General features: G+C 43.9%; 1 protein-coding gene across 2 annotated transcripts in view; it reads right to left on the reverse strand.

The window, feature by feature from the left end:
* Window positions 1-17,936, reverse strand: part of Cdc42se2 (CDC42 small effector 2) — a 71,376-nt gene extending 53,440 nt beyond the window's left edge. For both annotated transcript variants that reach the window (XM_050157722.1, XM_050157721.1), the window contains exon 1: window positions 17,799-17,936. The gene's annotated coding sequence lies outside the window, so the exon portion shown is untranslated. The remainder of the gene's footprint in view (window positions 1-17,798) is intronic.
* Window positions 17,937-19,067: the final 1,131 nt, after the last annotated feature.

A 19,067-nucleotide genomic window follows, 5' to 3' on the forward strand; every position in this document is an offset into this window, starting at 1 on the left:
CGTGGGGTGCCAGGTAATGTGGGAATGAACTCTTGAGATTAAGTCTGGCTTATTAAACAGGCGCACAATAAAAATTATACTCACAACACAGAACGAAGCCCTAACCGCTGCTGCTGCTTCAGCTGCCGATCCTCTCATTCCCACGGGAGATCATGGAGGTCCAGGGAATGTCACCAAGACACCACTGACAGTGGCCCTCCACAGTCCAAGAGCAAGAGTCCTCCCCACAACCCCTGCCTTTTATTGGGGTATCTGGGCCACGTACCACCAGAGAAGGCCATGCCCATTGGACCAAGACACCCCAATGTCAGACTAAATTCCCACAACACTGTAGCCCTGGCTGTCCTGGAACTCATTCGGTACACTAGGCTAACCTGAAATTCAGAGATCCACTTGCTTCTGCCTCCTGAGTACTGGGATTGAAGGCTTGCACCACCATGCCCAGCTTGACATCAGATACTTTTTATTTTTTTATGTTTTGGGGGACAGGGTTTCCCTGTATTGCCCTGGCTGTTCAAGAACTCTCTGTAGACTAGGGTGGCCTCAACCTCAAGAGATCCAGTCGCCTGTGCCTCTCCAGTATTGGGATTAGAGACAGCATGTGCCACCACCACCCGGCCAAAGTCAGATACTTTTTAAGTCACAAGACCCACTTTCATTATCAGGGAGATTAAACAGTCATCACAAATATGTAGGAGCTCACCTAAATTTCACATGCTTCTAGTTTCCTGACCCCAGCGAACTTTCAAGAACTCCCAAGACATTTTAACACAATAGGTACAACAGAAAGGAAATGGAATGTTATTAACATCTTCCACAAGCCAAGTGCACTGGGTGTCACCTCATTCCCAAGAAACCTATTATCCTTTCTTAACTGAAAACAAAATGGAAACCACCAAGGGTAAGAGGACTTGCCATGCCACGTCCCAGCACCTCCCAAGCTCATTGGCTAAAAACAGCTGCCCTTCAATAGCCGTTCTAGCACTTGTGCGACTGATGAAAAGCCTCTATACCAGGGGTTTTCAACTTGTGAGTTGAGATCCTTTGGGGGCCAAAGAACCCTTTCACAGGAGTCGCATATCAGATAGGTATTTACATCACAATTCATAACAGTAGCAAAATTACAGTTATGAAGTAGCAATGAAATAATTTTATGGTTGGGGACCACCACAAACATGAGGAACTGAATGGGTCACAGCGTTAGGAAGTTTGAGAAGCACTGCTCTCTATATAGTATATACCACTTTCACAAAAACAAGGCTAGTGTTCATCAAATAAATGTAAAAGGGACAGTGGTTTCCAAGGAATACAACACAGATGCATGCGTGTGCACATGTCTTGATCCTACTAGTTAAAAGACTCATAGAACATCAAAGAATGTAAGAGCTGGAGGAGGGGAGGCGTGCTGTCAAGAACTCACTGTGTCTGTGGTTACCTCAACAAGGCCAGTGAGCACCCACGGAGCAACACTAACAGGACTCAATGGGTTATTATCACAAAAAGGAGAGGACATGAAAAAAGACGAGGAACATGTGAACAAGATGTATTGTTTTTAATGTACAAAATTGTCAAGGAGTATGTAAGAGCAATTTTAAAAAATAACAGGCCAAAATTCACTCTGAATTTAAACTTTAAAAAAAAAACAGCAGTATTTTAAGCATCAAAAAGTATGGAATAATTCCCAACATTTTTCTTAAATTTAGCTAGTTAGTTGTCTGTGCCTTCCAATAGACAGTTGCACATGAGTTCACAAGCATGTCGTGTTTTTAGGGACAGTCTCAAGGGACTGTCAGTCCCTACTACAGACAAGAAATGCACTATTTCTCAGTAGAAAAAGCCACATTAACAACACTTTTTATTCTTCTTTACCACATAAGAGATAGTTTGAGCAACATCCGTACAACCAAGGAAGTAGCACAAGAGTGAGAAAACGGCTACAGAGGAGACAAAGACTGCAGGACTGTGAACAGGCTGTAGTGCAACACAGAAAAAGATGGTTAGGGAGGATAAAACAGGAGCAAGAAATTAGCAGTCCATCCCAAGTAATTAATCACGCTGGTAAAAGACTGGTCATTTAAATCGTACAACCCTAAGGGTTCTTGTATAGCTGTAACCACTGTTACTTAAAACATGCAAACATCTTCAAGATGTTGGCAAGATTGGAACAGTGGTTTCCTGAGAATACAACACACACACGCACGCACACGCACGCAAGCACACACACACACACACGCACGCACACGCACGCACGCAAGCGCACACACACACGCACATACACACCAGTGACTCTCCCACAGGTACTTCTACATGTATGAAAGAAAAAACAAGTCAAACTCTAATGTAACAATTCTTACATGCTAAACTTTTTTCTAAGAACTCCTGACATAAAAAGTATAGCAGTAACTAATGAAACTGTCAACTGCAGATAAGTGCATTCCAATACAGACTTATAGGTCTTTAACTAAATACATCTCTGAGTCTGAAAGGTATGACTCAATGGTAGAGTGCTTGCCTAGCAAGCACAGGACCCTACCAGAGTCTGATCCCCAGCACGGGAGGTGTGGGGGGGGGTCTTCTAAAATTACCTTTTTTGTCACATTTATTTACTTATTATATGGACACACATATGCACCATGATGAAAATGTGCTGGAGGGCACTTTGTGGGAGACGGTTCTCTCCTTCCACTCTGTGAGTCCTAGGAATTGAACTCAGGTTGTCAGCTTGGCAGTAAGCACTTTTGCCTATTAAGCTATCTCAAAGGCCAACTATAATTATTTTAACATTAAGGCAACACCAGACTTGAGGCAGACAAAAATGTATGAGTTTATCTTACAACCTTTATTTTATCCTAGGGCTATTATTAAAGTAATCCTACTGTATATGGAATCATAGTTTTTGTTAGACAACATAATATAATCAAGCCACTGTGTGATAATAAGAGTGTCCTTAAGAAGAAAAAATACTACTACTAGCCAGGCCTGATGTCCTAGCACTTGGCTAAGTGAAGGCAGGAGAACCAAAAGCTCAAGATCAGCCACTACATAGGGAGTTCAAAGTCACCCTCTGGGGGGGAAAAAAAAAAAAAAAGCTTTTTAGAGGTTAATTCTTGTCTTGAGGTGTTAGTCACAATCTACTCTCCATAAACACAAGACAGAAGAGAAGAGAAAGAACATGAGAACCCTGAGACAGGGTCTCTCTATATAGCCTACACTGCCCCCATTCTCTTTTTTAAGGTTTTCCTTCATTTTCATTCAGTATTACAGAATATTTGCATGCTATGGAATAGTAGAGGACCATAGCTGAGAGTTCTTCTATGAGTCAGGAAAATGTTTTTTTAATGTTCTCCAATTCCCTGGACACATAACAGGGACTGACTCCAGTCATTCCTATCTCGTTCCATGAAAGCAAGTCTGGCAATTCTTTTTTCCTTATCGTCACTATTGAACCCACAGATATACACAGAGGACACTCCAGGGATGACCAAGCACAAGTCCACTATGGTGAGGCCAGGAAGACTCTTTTTTCCCCCCAAGACAGGGTTTCTCTGTAGCTTTGTAGCCTTTCCTGGAACTAGCTCTGTAGACCAGGCTGGTCTCGAAGTTACAGAGATTCACCTGCCTCTGCGTCCCAAGTGCTGGGATTAAAGGCATGCACCACCACCACCCGGCTCCAGGGAGACATTTGATCCACATCTCCACACCATGAAATACACTTTGAACCCTACCCAGCCCCTCCAAGGTGACCCGGCCTCCCCTCCTTCCCCATACTCTTGATGCTCCTGCCTCAGCACCGCACCAGTCTAACACAACTTTACCTGCAGCTTTACCCTTATCCAACAGATCCTCTCTCATTGAATAAAAAACAATGCCTTTTACGGTGGTGACATTTTGGCTAATAGCCAGGCAGAATACAGCCAGGTGGGAAATCCAAGCAAAGATAAAGGGGAAAAGAAGGCAGAGTTGGAGAGTCACCAGCAGCTACCAGGGAAGCTGTGAGGTAACATGTCATGAGCTTCATGGTAAAATATAAAATACTAGAAATGGGTTAATTTAAGTTGTAAGAGCTAGTTAATAATAAGCCTGAGCTAACAGGCCACACAGCTTGTTATTAACATTAAGCCTCAGTAGATATTCAGAAACTGGCGGGAGGGAAACAACCAGTTATACCTCACATGGTTATGAAAATCAAGTCCAGATTATGACCACATACTAGTTCCACAAAACAAATCAGTGAAAATATGTTATTACATATTAAATTAAAAATACAAAAATGTTTAAATTAGTTAATAGAGAATTTATATTTGCGCAATAATTCACTCAAGAATTTCTAAGCCACCTATTTCAAACTTTTACCTAAAAAGTTGCTTTGCTCAACAGAAAATGATGCCTATAGCTTTAGTAAGATTTCTTGTCTCAGCAGAACACTGAAAATTGACATGTAATTAACTTCACTGGCATCCTCTTTTCTCACTAAACTTAAGCTGCAGTTTAAAACGCATTTCAGAGACTGGAGATGTAGCTCAGTAGGGTAACTGCCATGCAAATGCTAGTCTCTAGCAGTCCAAAAAAGAAAGCACTCACAGACATCCCAGCATTTTTCATTTAAGAACACAAATATGTACATCCATACATTACTTACTACTCAAAAGTCACATACATTACTGTAACTAGCAGCTAATACACCATGAAAACACAGGACTTTTATGTGGTGGCACACCACCACTCCGCCCTCATGTCCCCACTCTGCTTTTGAGAGAGGAGTAAACAGGAAGTGCCGTCTGACACGTATAGTCATCAACTCAACTTCTGTGCACTGAAATTACCCCCTAAAACTCTGAGAACTGCCTGAGCTTTTGACAAGAAATGGTAACAATACTGCAAGAAGGGACTGGTGAGGTAGTCCAGTAAAATGTTCTGCATCAATCCCCAGCACTCATAAAAGCCATGCAGTAACACACACCTACAATCCCAGCACAGGGACTGCAGAAACAGCCAACCTGGGTGAATCTGCAAAGCCCAGGTTCCAGTAAGACTGTCTCAAACAGGAGGGAGTGGAAGGAAGCTCAAGGAACAACATCTAGAGGGCAACCTCAGGGTTACACACACGAACATACAAAAGACTACTGCCAAGGTTATATAAGTGACAGCAATTGCTTTTCTTTAACAAAAGTTTACCAAAAAGTAGAAAAATGGTGATGTATTTATTGGCTTTCAATCTCATTTCAGCCCACAGCTCTAGTAAAAAGCATAGTGCAACATAGTCAAAGCTGGAATGTGTAAGTCACCAACACTCAGCCTTCAAGAACTGCATCTTGAATTAAGGGCAGTGCTGGTGCACGCCCTTAAGCCCAGCACTTGGGAGGGAGAGGCAGGCAGATCTCTGAGTTTAAGACCAACCTGATCTACAAAGGAAATTCCAGGACAGCCAAAGCTACACAGAAAAAGATCTGTCTCAAAAAACAAAACAAAGGGGAAAAAAGAAGGACAAATGTCACAGAATTATTTGTTTACACTGTGAAGATGTGTCTTTGCCAAAGCACCTGCTGATTGGTTAATAAAGAGCCTAATGGACAATAGCTAGGCAGGAAGAAGTTAGATGGGACTTCTGGGGACAGAGAAGCTGTGGAATATTAGTTGAAGATATGTTACATTTGTTTATGCTGTGGAATATTTGTTTAAAGATGCAAAGATGTGTTGTATTCTTTTATGTTGTGTTTAACTCTGAAGCTGTGTTACTTTGCCTGTCTAAAACACCTGATTGCTCTAATAAAGAGCTGAACGACCAATAGCTAGGCAGGAGAGGGATAGGTGAGGCTGGTGGGGACAGAGAATAAACAGAAGGAAAAGACCATGAGAGAATCAAGAAAAGGAGGAAAGGAGAGGCTGTGCCAAGGGTCAGCCACCCAGCAACACAGCCGGACATGGAATAAGAAGGAAAGAAAAGCTATACAGAAAGAGAAAGGTAAAAGCCCAGAGGTAAAAAGTAGACAGGAGAATTTAAGAAAAGCTAGCTAGGAGAAAAGCTAACCTAAGATTGGGCATTTGTAAGTAATAAATCTCCATCTGTGTATTTAATTGGGAGCTGAGTAGCAGGCCCCCCAAAGAGTTAAAGGAGGGAGGGAAGGAGAGAGGGAGGGAGGGAGGGAGGGAGGGAGGGAGGGAGGGAGGGAGGGAGGGAGGGGAAAAAAACAACTACACAGAGAAGACTCTGGGAAGAAGAAAGACAGGGTTGCCAGCCAGATGCAGAAGAAGCAGGATCAACAGCATAGAAATGAGGTAACGAACTTCATGAAAGAACGTAGATTAAAAATTGTGGGTTAAGTTATAAGAGCTAGTTGAGAACAAGTCTAATCTAAGGTTAAGCTTTCATAATTAATAATAAGTCTCATTATTTGCAGACTGGCGATCCTGATGAGAAAGTACTACATCGAAATATGCAGTGAGTACCCTCAGAGAGTTTAAAGTGAGCCAGGTGTAGTGGCTCATTTCATTTTAGCACTCAAGAGGTGGAGGCATGAGGATCTGAGTTTGAAGCCATCATGGTCTACACAGTGAGTTCCAGGATAGCCAGAGCTACATACATAGTGTGAGACTCTGTCTCAAAAAAAATAAAACCCAAACAAACAAACAAAAAAAACCATTTAAGTTTTGTCACCTCCTTCCAGATCACGTTCTCATCTCTGTATTTCTTTGTCCTACTTCTCTTCATTTCTTCTGCCCCTTACCATTTGTAAATCTCAGTGTGTTTTCACTTTCATATCTAAAATAACTAGTTTCAAACTTACTTTTTCCTCTTGTATCTTGTTTATTTCCACTAATTCTTTATAGGACTAACCTTTCAGCTACAGAAAAGCACTCTTATTTAGCAAATGTGAGCACCTTCCACAGCCACCGACTGTCCAGATACTGAGATGAGTTCCAGAAAATGAAACAAAGTTGTATCCCTAGGGGCACAGACAGCACAACTGTTTACTATGGCCAAGGAATTCAAAGAAGACTAGAGAGGAGTCTGCCAAGGAAAAACTAGAACTTGAGCTCAGGGTAGTACAAACAACAGAGGGTCTCATAACCGCTGCAGTTACTCTGGTTTTCATTTTCTGTAACATAGAGAGCCACCTGTTGCAATTTGCTTCTGTTCTGTGATAAAGCACTGTCCAAAAGCTACTCTGGCTCATTTACCAGCTCCTGCTTGAGTTTCTGCACTGACTTCCCTCAGTGATATACTATGATCTGGAAGTATAAGCCAAATAAGTCCTTTCCTCCTCCCAAGTTACCTCTGGTCCAAATGTTATCATAGCAACACAAAGGAAACTAGAACACTACTGAAGGCTCTTCAACATAGAAGTAAAATAACTAGGCTTTCAGTTTAAAAACATGACCTGGCTGCTCTGCTGGAAACAGGACAGGAGAAGCAGGAAGAGAATGGCTGCTTAGAGAGTGACAGGACTTGAAGATGGCAAACTGGGTGCATTTATTTCTGAGTGGCATGTGCCTGTTTTTGCAAAGGATCAAGCACTGGGCCTTGCACATGCTTAGCAAGCACAACCACCAAGCTGTATATCCCTAGAGGCCCTGCATTTATTCTTAGCATGGCTTTTAAAGTAGATAAAATGCATGTATTTCACAACACCTTATTTGAGTTCAATGTGGAGTACCAAGAGGGTCTGCTAGGTCTTCAGCCACAGACACTGACAAAGATGACATTTAGCAAGATGAGGAAGACTAGAATGGAAACAATGATTAGGGAAGATGAGGAAGGAAAATGAGTTTAATTGTGATGTTTGTTAAACAAGAGAAACCTATTAGCTATCTAGTTAAAAATGTTGAGTAGGCATACGGATCTACAAGACTGGAGGTTAGAAAAGGATTCAGACTAAAGATAAAATTCTCGTATTGAAATACATGGTAATTCTCACTGGATAGGATGAGATCACAAGAGTCTAAATATAAATACATCAGAGGTCTAAACATAGAGCCTGGGAACACTGCCTTTTTTTTAAAAAGCTAGGGCAATAAAAAGGAACCAGAAGAAGAAGCTGAAAACACACAGTTTTATCCAGAAAGCGAAGGAAAGAAAGGCTTCAAAGACAGGATTATCAGTCAAACCAAATGCGGCCATCTCCACTGAAATCAGAAAGGAAACTGACTAGGGAGCCTACCACTAAGGCTACTGCTAACGACCTTGAAAAGAGCAGCCATGGCAGACTGAACAGGTGAGGTGCCGGGAGAGACAAGCAATAACTGTTAACCAAGAAACACAACTTTTTTAGAGCAGTAACTGAGGAAAGAGATGAACACGCTGTTGAGAAAGGCTTTTTAGAAGATGGGCGATTTTTCAGCACCATCTACATATGATTAGAGTGACCCAGTGGAAATAGGACAAAGAAATACAAGCTGGATGAGATGGAAGAGTGGAGCAATCAGTAATCTTGACCAAAGAAAGGAACATAAGCAAGGGTGGAAGCAGAAAAAGAAGATGTAGATGTGGGCAAAGATGTAAAATGGCCAGGAAACGTTTTCTCTCTGCTTTCATTCTGAGTATACAAGAAACAAGGTCATCAGCTGGAACGGAAAAAAGGGGGGCGGGTGCAAGAGATGATGCAGAGGTGTAAACAGTTGTTTGGAGAAAGAAAGCACTGACCAGGGGAAAGCACTGGGATTACAGACTGTGAGAGCATGTAAGGCTGGCGGAGCCAGTGGGCATGAACTGAGAAGAACTTGGAATGGTCCAACTAAGAAAACTGCTATAAAGGTTGTGGATGAGTGTGGTCAGGTGAGTGCAATAACAGAAGGATGGAGTGTAGAGAGAAAACAAAACAATAGTGGACACGCTGGGTTCAAACCAGATGAAGATACTCAAGAGACGTTATGGAGAAAGGGGCCTTGACAGCAAAACGATGCTAGCAGCAATGGACTGTGAGTTCCACGCACAGAGAAGTACCCTGAAAGTGGCATTACCAAGAAGGTGGGAAGGGAGGATGTTGAGATCCCAGGGAAATGCTGAGATCTATGCCGTATGCAGTCAATTTAATGGACTCTACTTAGTTCTATTAACATGTTACTCAGCTAATTTAGAAGCTAACATAAAACTCCTCCTTCAGCAAACTGAGTCTATACTGAGCACAGTAATTAATCCCAGCCTCAGTAGAGGGTGGTTCCAGGGCATGGAATATCCAAGACTACCACTTAACTATATTCCTAGGGCCAGATTCATCTAACAAACTACTCGAAACAAAAATGGCAGATAACAACTGAACCAACTACTTAAAAGCTCATCTTTTCCCCCAATCTCTAAACAGGGGAGGATACCATTACTGAACAATTGGCAACATTATTTATAAAACAAAGAAACAAACAAACAAAAAATAAGACCACCAGATATGACCATCTTTAACCACAGCACTCGGGAGGCACAAGCAAGCAGAACTCTGCGAGTCCAAGGTCAGCCTGGTACACACCAGCCAGAGCTACACAGTGATAACCGTCTCGAAAGAAAAGAATATAAGACTAGTGCTGACTGACAGGCAATGGAAGATTTTATTATCTAAGTGCCTAGAAAAGCTACACACTCTTCACAAGACCCAGAGATCAATCTGCATGGAAGGCTTGATGGCGCAGTGAGAACGAACCCTTGCTTCCACTTAAACCATATCAGGTGCCATCACTGGAGAGACCAGCTGCATAGAGACCTGTGGTTCCCCACAGCAGGGAGGTATATACACACACGCAGTGCTGGACAGAGTCCAGGTTCATTCTGCTTTCCTATGCAAAAGGTCCCAACAGAAGACTGAGGTGCAGCTCAATAGCAAGTGCTCGCTTCACACCCAGGGCACCCTGGGGTCCATCCCCAACACTGGACAAAAATAATAAAGTCAAAGTAATGACTTGATAAACCAAATAAAACAAAAATGAGTTTTGATACACACTTTCAAAAATTCTACTATAAAGATGTCATAAGAAATTGTAGCATGAATCTCTAGATCAGTAAACAAATTTGGTCAGGACTCCAGTTCAGAATCCCCTTTGTATGGAACAACAAACCAGCTTCAGTTAACATCTGCTAGGAGGACCAGAAATTCAAGGTCATCCTCAGCTACCCGAGCAGCTGTAAACCAGCCTAGGCGCCATTGAGACCTGTCTCAAAACTAAACGAATAATCAATCCATCTATAAGAAGTCAAAAATAAACATTTTCAATTTTTTTTAATCCTCTAAGAGAACTAGCAGAATGCTCAGCACTAGTTGCTCTTGTAGAGAACCTGGGTTCAATTCCCAGCACCCACATGAAGATTCACAAGCATCTAAACCTCCAGTTCCAGTGGATCCAATGCCCTCTTCTGGCCTCAACAAGCACCACACACACATGTAGTTCATGTACATTCATGGAAGCAAAACACTCAAACATATCAAATAAATCTAAGTATTTTTTTTCTCTTATAAAACCTCAATAAAAGGCTGGAGAGATGGCTCAGTGGCTAACAGCACTGGCTGCTCCTTCCAGAGGACCCGGGTTCAATTCCCAGCACTCAAATGGTTGCTCACAACTCCAGTTCCAGGGCCTCTGACACCCTAATACAGACATACATGCAGTTCAAACACTAATGAACATAAAAATTAATTATTAAATTTTAAAAAATTAACAAAATGTTCTAGTCTCATCCTCAAGCAAATAAACATTTTCATGATTAAATGTGAGCATCCACAGGTTCTTAACCCAACAGTAGTGGTGCTCACAGGCGCTGGGGAGAACCCACCATTTATTCTGCTAAATGGACAAAGTATTAAACGAACTCCTAATAACATATTGTTATGCCTATACATTAATGCATCTCTCATCCCTCATCAGAGAAGCTTCTATCTGCAGTAGATGGTGATTAACACAGAGACCCACAAGTGACCCAGGTGCAGAGAATAAGAGACTACAGAATGTTCAGCCCTAAAAGACACATCTGCTCCCAAGGCTCAGGGGTCATTTCAGAGGAACGAGTAGAAAGACTAAGAGCCTGAGGTGATAAGTGAGCACAAGGAAACAGTGTCCGTCAGACACAGGCAAGCAGCTCCACACATGAATTCACAGTAGCTGTCACCGCATTCATTAAGCCCAGTGCAAGCTCAAGCTAGCACAAAATCCCAGCATGGGGAGGGGAGGTGAACGTGAAGTCCCACTTCTAGCAGCTTCTAAGAGAGGGGAATCAATTTCCCCTAAGTGTTGTCACTAGTCACCAATCCAGCAGGTCGTACACCCATGACTATAGAGGCAAACCAAATTAGACTTGGTGGGGAGGGAAAAAAGTTAGGTTGGTTGGGAAGGGGAGTGGGCATGGGAGGGGAGGAAAGGAGTGAATATGTCAAAACTCAATCGTGCAGAATTCTCAAAGAACCAATTAAGGCAGGGAAGGAGGCAGGGAGGGAAGGAGGGAGGGAGGCAGGGAGGGAGGCAGGGAGGGAGGGAGAAGAAAAAGGGAAAAACTCTCCACTAACATTTCAACATTTCAAATATTCTAACAGTTACAAATAAGATCATCCTGAGATCCAAAGAAAAACTCAAAAGATAGGGTAGTACTCTGAAAACAGTATTTTTTAATATACCAAAAATTATGAATTCTTATATTCTTAGCATAGTTGTTTACCATGTTTCAATGCTGTGTCAATAAATCTGAAGCACTTATTTTTTAAAAAATGTGTATATACAAACATTTCTAACAATTTAATTTTTATTCAGCATTTTAGCCGTTTTCAGTGCACTGAGAGCTATGTCCAGCAATCGCGCTGTGAACTTTTCCTCTGAAAAACAGAAATTCCCTACCCATCAAGGTTCTCTTCATCAGTCGCATCTATATTTAATTACTTTATTTTTATTTATTAATTGTTTCAAAGTTACTTGTTATTATTTTTACATGTATGAGCATTTTGCCTTCATGTATGTTTGTGTGCCATGTGTGTGCAGTGCCTTCAGAGACCAGAAGAGAGAGGGGCATCTGATCCCCTGGAACTGGAGCTACAGACAGTTGGTAGCTGCTGTGTGGGTGCTGGGAATCAAACCAGAGTCCTCTGGAAGAGCAGTCAGTGCTGCTGAACTATCTCCCTAGAACCAGACACATCTATATTTAATAAGTACTTTCTGCCAAGGAATTCTACCTCCTGTTTATTCTACCTTTTCCACCTCCACCCTTCCTCCTCTTCCCTCTGTTCGCACGCATGCACACACACGCATACAAGTACACAGACACGTTCAGACAGAACAGTTCATCCTCTGACCTCATGACCCTCACCTTCTCTTTCTGAACACTGCTCAAATTTACAGAAGAAATGCAAATAGCATAAGTCACAAAGACAACCCACACACGCACACATACAAGCTGCTGTTCAAGCCACAGTGATCCACCAGCCCAGGTGACTGTCCATCTGGAACTCTCAGACAGGAAGGAGCCTTAGGCTCAAAAGCATCTAGAAGAAATCTCTTGAGTAACAATCACTGGTTTCAGATCTCTGTGGGATTATTAAATAACCAAACGAGAGTCCTCCTTCCATCGGCCATGGGGAACTAATGTAGACCACACTCTTGTGGATCAACCCTTGAGCAAGAGGCATTTTTTTTTTTTTTTTTTTGAGACAGGGTTTTGCTGTAGCTTTGGAGCCTGTCCTGAACTAGCTCTTGTAGACTAAGCTGGCCTCGAACTCACAGAGATCTGCCTGCCTCTGCCCCCCAAGCATGGGGATTAAAGGCATGTGCCACCACCGCCCATCCTGAGCAAGAAGCATTTTATATCAGACATCACCACAGTTTGTTCAATGCTCTTTACTGGCTCGGTAATCACTTACCTTAATGTTTCTTACAATACAGGGCAGTCATGGTATGTTATCTAATAACTTCCTACAAGAAATAACCCTTCTAAAACTATCACAACTCTCTACCACTAAAACTTGAGGGGTTACTTATACTTATTCTATTGGTCCTAAGAACAACCACAATGAAAGAGTTGAACAGCCAGTAAGTCAAAAGTCAGAAAGTTCTGTTTTCAGGTACTCACGACTTCCTTTGTTACTCCTAAGAATAGCCATAAAAAGCTAACAGCAAATGTCTAAACTTGGAAAGTCATATTTGAATGTTTGCACAGTCTACACAATGATAAAATATTTCAGGCACTGGTAAGTCACAAGGGCTGACTAACTTCAAAAGCTAACTGTAAACGCCGTATTAAATCTTCATTACCTTGTAATGAGGGAGAGAGACTTTGCAGAACATTAATTTGAACTTCTGACAGAGTCAAACATCATTCAATGATGGAGACATTCTGCAAAATGTATCATTAGGTGATTCCCTCACCATATGACTATGATAGAGTATACTTTATGAAAGCCCAGACACTACAGCATTCTACAGACCGAAACTATACGGTGTATTTCCCAATATAACTCTTCCTACAAGAAATATAACATTTAAAGAACTGACAGGGCTGGAGAGATGGCTCAGCAGTTAAGAACACTTATTGCTTTTGCAGTGGAACCAAGTTTGATCCCTAGTACCCACATCTGGTGACTCACAACTACCTGGGGATTCCATCCCCTCCCCTGGCCTCTGCCAGCACTTACTTTCACTGATGTGCACATACTCACACCCAGACACATAAATACACATAATTAAAAATAAAAACAGAGACCGGGTGGTGGTGGCGCACCCCTCTGTAGCCCCAGCACTCAGGAGGCAGAGGCAGGGGGAATCTCTGAGTTTGAAGTCAACCTGGTCTACAGAACAAGTTCTCAGAACAGCTGGGGCTACACAGACAACCCTGTCTCATAAAATAAAATTTAAAAAAATTAAAAATAAATAAAAACAGAAATCTTCATTTTTATTACTTATCTGTTTGTTTTTAAAAGAGAAACTAAGGACTGGGGAGATGGCTCGGCTGTTTAGAATACCAGGTTGCTCTTGCAGAGACTCTAGTTTAATTCCCCAGCACTTATTTGATGGCTTGGCTTACAACCATCCAAAACTCCACTTCCAGGGAATGACACCCCCTCTCTAGCCTTCATGGGCATCAGGCACAAGTATAGTATATATACATACAAATGCAGGCAAAGCATTCTACCTAAAATAAAATCTAAAAAGAATTTTTTAAAGAGAAAGAAAGGTGCTGGAGAGATGGCTCAGCATCTAAGAGAGCATCAGCTGCTCTTCCAGGGGACCTGAGTCCAATTCCCAGCAACCAATGGTGGCTCGCAAACATCTATAATGGATCCGATGCCTCTGGCTTGCAGGTGTTTATACAAATACAGCACTCATATAAACAAAATACATGAATAAATTTGTTTAAATCTTTAAAGAGAGAGAGAAAAACTATCATGATTCTACCAATAATATGTGGGGCTACTTGTATTATTGCTACAAAAAAAAAAAAGCCCCCACTGGAAACTGAATCACTACATACCTCAAATCGAAACATTCTAATCAAACATATATTCAAATGGAACATACACGTCACTTATTGTTACTAGGAACAGCCATAAAAATTCAAATCTTTTTACCAGAAAGTCATAATGTGGCACATAATTTCACTGCTTTTAAACTCTACATGAAAATATAAAAAAAAAAAATGAAAATGAGTTAGGGCTCCAACTGAGGTAGAACACATGAGGCTTTGGTTCAATCTCACCCAGAAACAACAACAATAACAACAGACAACAGAAACTTCGTTCATAAGAAGGCAATGCTACTCTCTACCTCTTTCTTCATGGCTATGCGGCAGTGCACCATGCACCCACTGTCCCGTCTTTTACACAGCACTGAGGGATCCAAGCCAGGGCTTCATGCGTGCTAGGAAAACTCCACCAACTGGGCTGCATAGTCTTCGCCATTTGGGTTGGTTTTCGGAGGGGGTTGGTTGGTTTTTTGTTTGTTTTGTTTTGTTTTGTTTTTTTGAGGGGGCTATTTTGTTGGTAGGTTTTATTTCGAAATAGGGTCTCATGTAGCTTATTTGGACTGGAACTTGATACACAGCCAAGAATAACCTTTAACAACTTCTGATCCTTCCACCTCTACCTCCACCTCCTCAGTGCTAGGACTGTAGGAATGTACCCCAATTTACGCAGTGCTGGGGCTCAAGCTCAAGGCCTCATGCATGTTAAACTCACTGGCAACGAAGTCATATCCTCAGCCCACATCCTTTGTTGTTGTCCCCAGGCTCTGTTCTCTGGCTCTGTCTGGCCAGGAACTGGCTATGTAAAGCAGGCTGGCCTTAAACTTCCAGAGATCCACCTACCTCTTACCTCCCAAATGCTACGATTAAAGGTGCACACCACGATGCCGAGCCCACACCCTCATTTTAAAGAGCAGTTTTATCATTCCGAGCTGTCATACTGGCAGGGAAGTCCAAACAGCACCACATTATTACTAAGAATCCTTCTCCTGTCAACACTACCTGGTCAATAGTATAGTCTTTTTTACTGGCTAACAGGGAGCCAAACCCCTTCTTTTGTGGTACTGAAAATGGAACCCTGAGCATAGCACATGCATGCTAGGCAAGTGTAAGCCACGACACCAGCGCTGTTGAAAGAAATGAACTAAAATAAAGTGACTAAAATATCCAAAAGAAAATAAAGCTGCCAATTTATCTTCAAGCGCTTGGGGTTTTTTGCTTTTGTTTGTTTTAGTCGATTATACCTCAAGCTGGCCTCAAGTTTGCCAAACAGGCCAAAGAGGGTCTTGAACTCATGATTGTTCGTCCAACCTCACAGGTGCTGGCATTAAGGCTCAAACTGTCACACCAGTTTGCAGTGCTGGTGACTGAATGAGGTTTCATATCAACTAACCCACATTCCCTGCCCATCTTTGAAGATTTTTTTTTTAATTACTGTTTTGGAATCGTGTCTGTATGTCACCTATGTCCAAGTGCTCCATACAGAGCAGAAGAGGGCGTCATATTCCCTGGAGATGACGTTACAGACAGTTGTGAGCCATCCGGTGTGGGTGTTGGGAACTTAATTCCAGTTCTCTAGGAAATCAGTAAGTGCTTGTTTAACCACTGGATGGGGATTTTTTTTTTCCTTTTGTAGCTCAGGCTGGCCTGGAAATCACACAGACCCACTTTGCCTCCTGAGTGCTGGGCATGTGACACCACCTCCATCACCCAGGTTTTGTTTTTTTTTTTTCTTTTTAGTTAAAGAAAATGTTATGACAAAGATTCTTACTGAAACACATCTGAAATCACACTATCAATAAAAACACTGCATCCAAATCTAGTTCAGAGGAGGAAAAAAAAAAACACCATCTTGTTGAAACCACTCTTCCTGTCACTTTAAAATCTACACGGATTTTTATTAAGCGGACAAATGAAACTATAACCCAATAATCTTAGCCTTAAAGAGTTACTTATTAACTTTCAAGTAGACTGCTGTGAACTAACACTTCCTGAAGTTCACCAGCCATCTTTACTAAATGAAGTGGGGCCGAGGTTTGAGGCAGTCCTCATTTGCTACACGGACACCACAGAATGAACTCCATGCTCAAGCTTAAGAGAGAAATGGCTTTGGGCTCTGTCCCTTCCACAAAGAGCATCCAACAGCAGTCTCTGCGCCTCATATGTGTTCGGCGATGTTTACCCACCAGGAAGACATTAGGTCCCTCCCCTAAAGGTCAGAGCTCTCTCTGGCTCGTACAGATTCTCAAGACCCTCAAAAGCACACACGCTTCTTTACTTCTACGAAACAGAAAGCTAGGCCTCAAAACACACCCCAACACCTTTACAGAAGGTGTTTCTCACTTTCAAAGAAGATGAGAAATAGGGTCTGTCAACCAACAGAAAACTGTAAATCAACTTCTCTCAAAACCCCACATCTCAAGCGTACTGTCTACAAAGCTGGTGATAATGATTGAAAAAGTTACCGATAGTGTCCGTGGAGAGGGAGCCACCATCGTCTTTCACCTGAGTCAAGAGTTGTGTGCCTAATCTTACCAGTAGGATCAGCTGGTTTGCCTGGTGACTCGAGATTCATTCATTGCACCAGTATTTTATTAAGCACGTATTATACGCTAGGTCCTTTAATAAAGCATTTACCTTTTTCTTTTTTCTTTGTGGCGAGCGGGGGTACCGAGCATTGAACCACTGGGGGCCTCCGGCGTGCGAGGCAAGTTCTCTGCCACTGAGCCTCACTCCCAGGGCCAGAACGTTTCAATTCTGAGATCCGCGCATCACCACCAAACTCCTCCGCGAAAGGTTATCAGCAGCAATCACTGCTGCTGAAGAGAAATTCCCGGGGTTACGCGAAATCAGCCGGCCAGGGGCTGCTCCACAACTCGGAACGCGACGTCAGCGAGCCGCTACCTACCACACCCGTTAGTAATGCTCACCACCACCACCACCACGGCTGCGAGCTCCCGGTGCAACAACCTGTAAGAGTCGCGGCGGCGACTGCGAGGCAGCGGCCCGACTTCCTCTCCCGGGGTCCCCGGCAGGCCCGGCGCGAGTCGGGGTCCGGGAGCCCGGCCGCTCCGAGCCGGTCTAGACTGGCGGGGCAGCGGGCTGGGGGTGGGGTCCTTCCGCAGAGCCTCCCCCGTCGGAAGGGTACAGGCTACGGTGGAAGCCGGCCTCCCAGAGAATGAAGAGCACCGCACGCTGGTCCTCGCGTGAGGACCTCACCCAGACCTGGAAAATGGAGCCGCCGCAGCCGCAGCCCCAACCCGCAGCCCCGATCCGCAGCGCGGGGAGGCCCGGGCCGCCCTCGCTCTCAGCCTTCCGGACGGCGGCTCTGCACTTGGCGCCTCTGGCCGCGGGGCCACTGCGGGGCCCTCTCCACACTCACCGTCGCCTTTGTCTCGGTCGCCAGCTCCGGCCGCGCGGCTCCGAGCGCCCGGCTCCGCCGCTCCTAGGGTCTCCACACACCCGCAGCTGCGCTCCCTGCTTCGGGCTCCGCCCTCCCGCCCAGGCTCGCGCGCGCAGAGGCGGAGCCACAGGCGGTGTGTACGGCTGCGCGGCCACGCCCCCACCGCAAGGACACGCCCTGCCCCCCAGGCGGGCTGGATGCTGCGAGGCCCCGCCCAGTGAGGGGGCGGTGAGACCCCCCCCCCCAGAGCATGCCAGGCGCGCACACAGAGTGACCCGCTGGGTGGGCGGTGGGGAAGATGGAGAACCCGGCCGCGGGCCACAGCCCATTCCCATCTAGAAGCGGCAAATGAACGCGCCGGGCAAGCGGGGGCGCTGCCAGGCAAGCCGGGGCGCTGCGGGGCAGAGCTGGCCACCACCAGGTGTCTCTCAGCTGGTAGCAGTTGAGAATTCTTTGCCTCAAACCCTCGGTCACGTTACTTTTAAGGAATCAGAATCACTGACTCACTGGCGGGCATAGAGACAAGAACATCTATGTACCTGTCATTTGAAATAGGTGAAAAGTGTCCAGTGACTTGTTATGGAATCATTTTTAGGTTTGGTTTTGTTGTTTGAGACAGGGTCTCTTTGTGGCCCCGAATGGCGTCAGACTCTCTATGTAGTTAAGACTGGATCTCGTGATCCTCCTGCAGCCTCCTCCCAAATGCTGAGATTACAAGTGTGTGTCACACATGCCTAAGGTCTTTTGGGGTAGAATCCTGCCTGTCTGGAATTCACAGGAGTCCTCCTGCCTCAGCCCCCACGTTCTGCTTTATGACTATATTAGTTGTACACTTTATGTACCCAGAAGCAAGAAAAGAGTGGAACGCCTTTCACTTGAAATCTAGCGGGACATACTCAGAGATGGAGCCAGCTGCCCATCACGATGGACAGGCATTTTCTAGCAGTTCAGTCTCAAAACGGGAGTACCCCTTGGTTCCTCTCATTCTCATTTTTATATCCATTCTGTCAATAAGAGAAGTTGGTATGGTAGAGCGTTCAAAATAAACCAAAATCAGACAACTTTTCACCTACATTGTTTCTGTCATCCGTGGCCCCAGTCATACTTCAGCGGCCTTCTTAAGTGGCCCCCCTGGCCACCATCAACCCAGTTTGTTGTCAAAACAACAGGGAGAATATCCTCCCTCAAGGAGGAGAGTCAGCTCACGTCTCACCTGATCAAAATCCACCAGAGTTCCAGTTACTGTAG

The sequence above is a fragment of the Alexandromys fortis genome, unplaced genomic scaffold, assembly GCF_014885135.2.
Source record: "Alexandromys fortis isolate MF-2015 unplaced genomic scaffold, M_Fortis_MF-2015_v1.1 scaffold_103, whole genome shotgun sequence".
Lineage (NCBI taxonomy): Eukaryota > Metazoa > Chordata > Mammalia > Rodentia > Cricetidae > Alexandromys > Alexandromys fortis.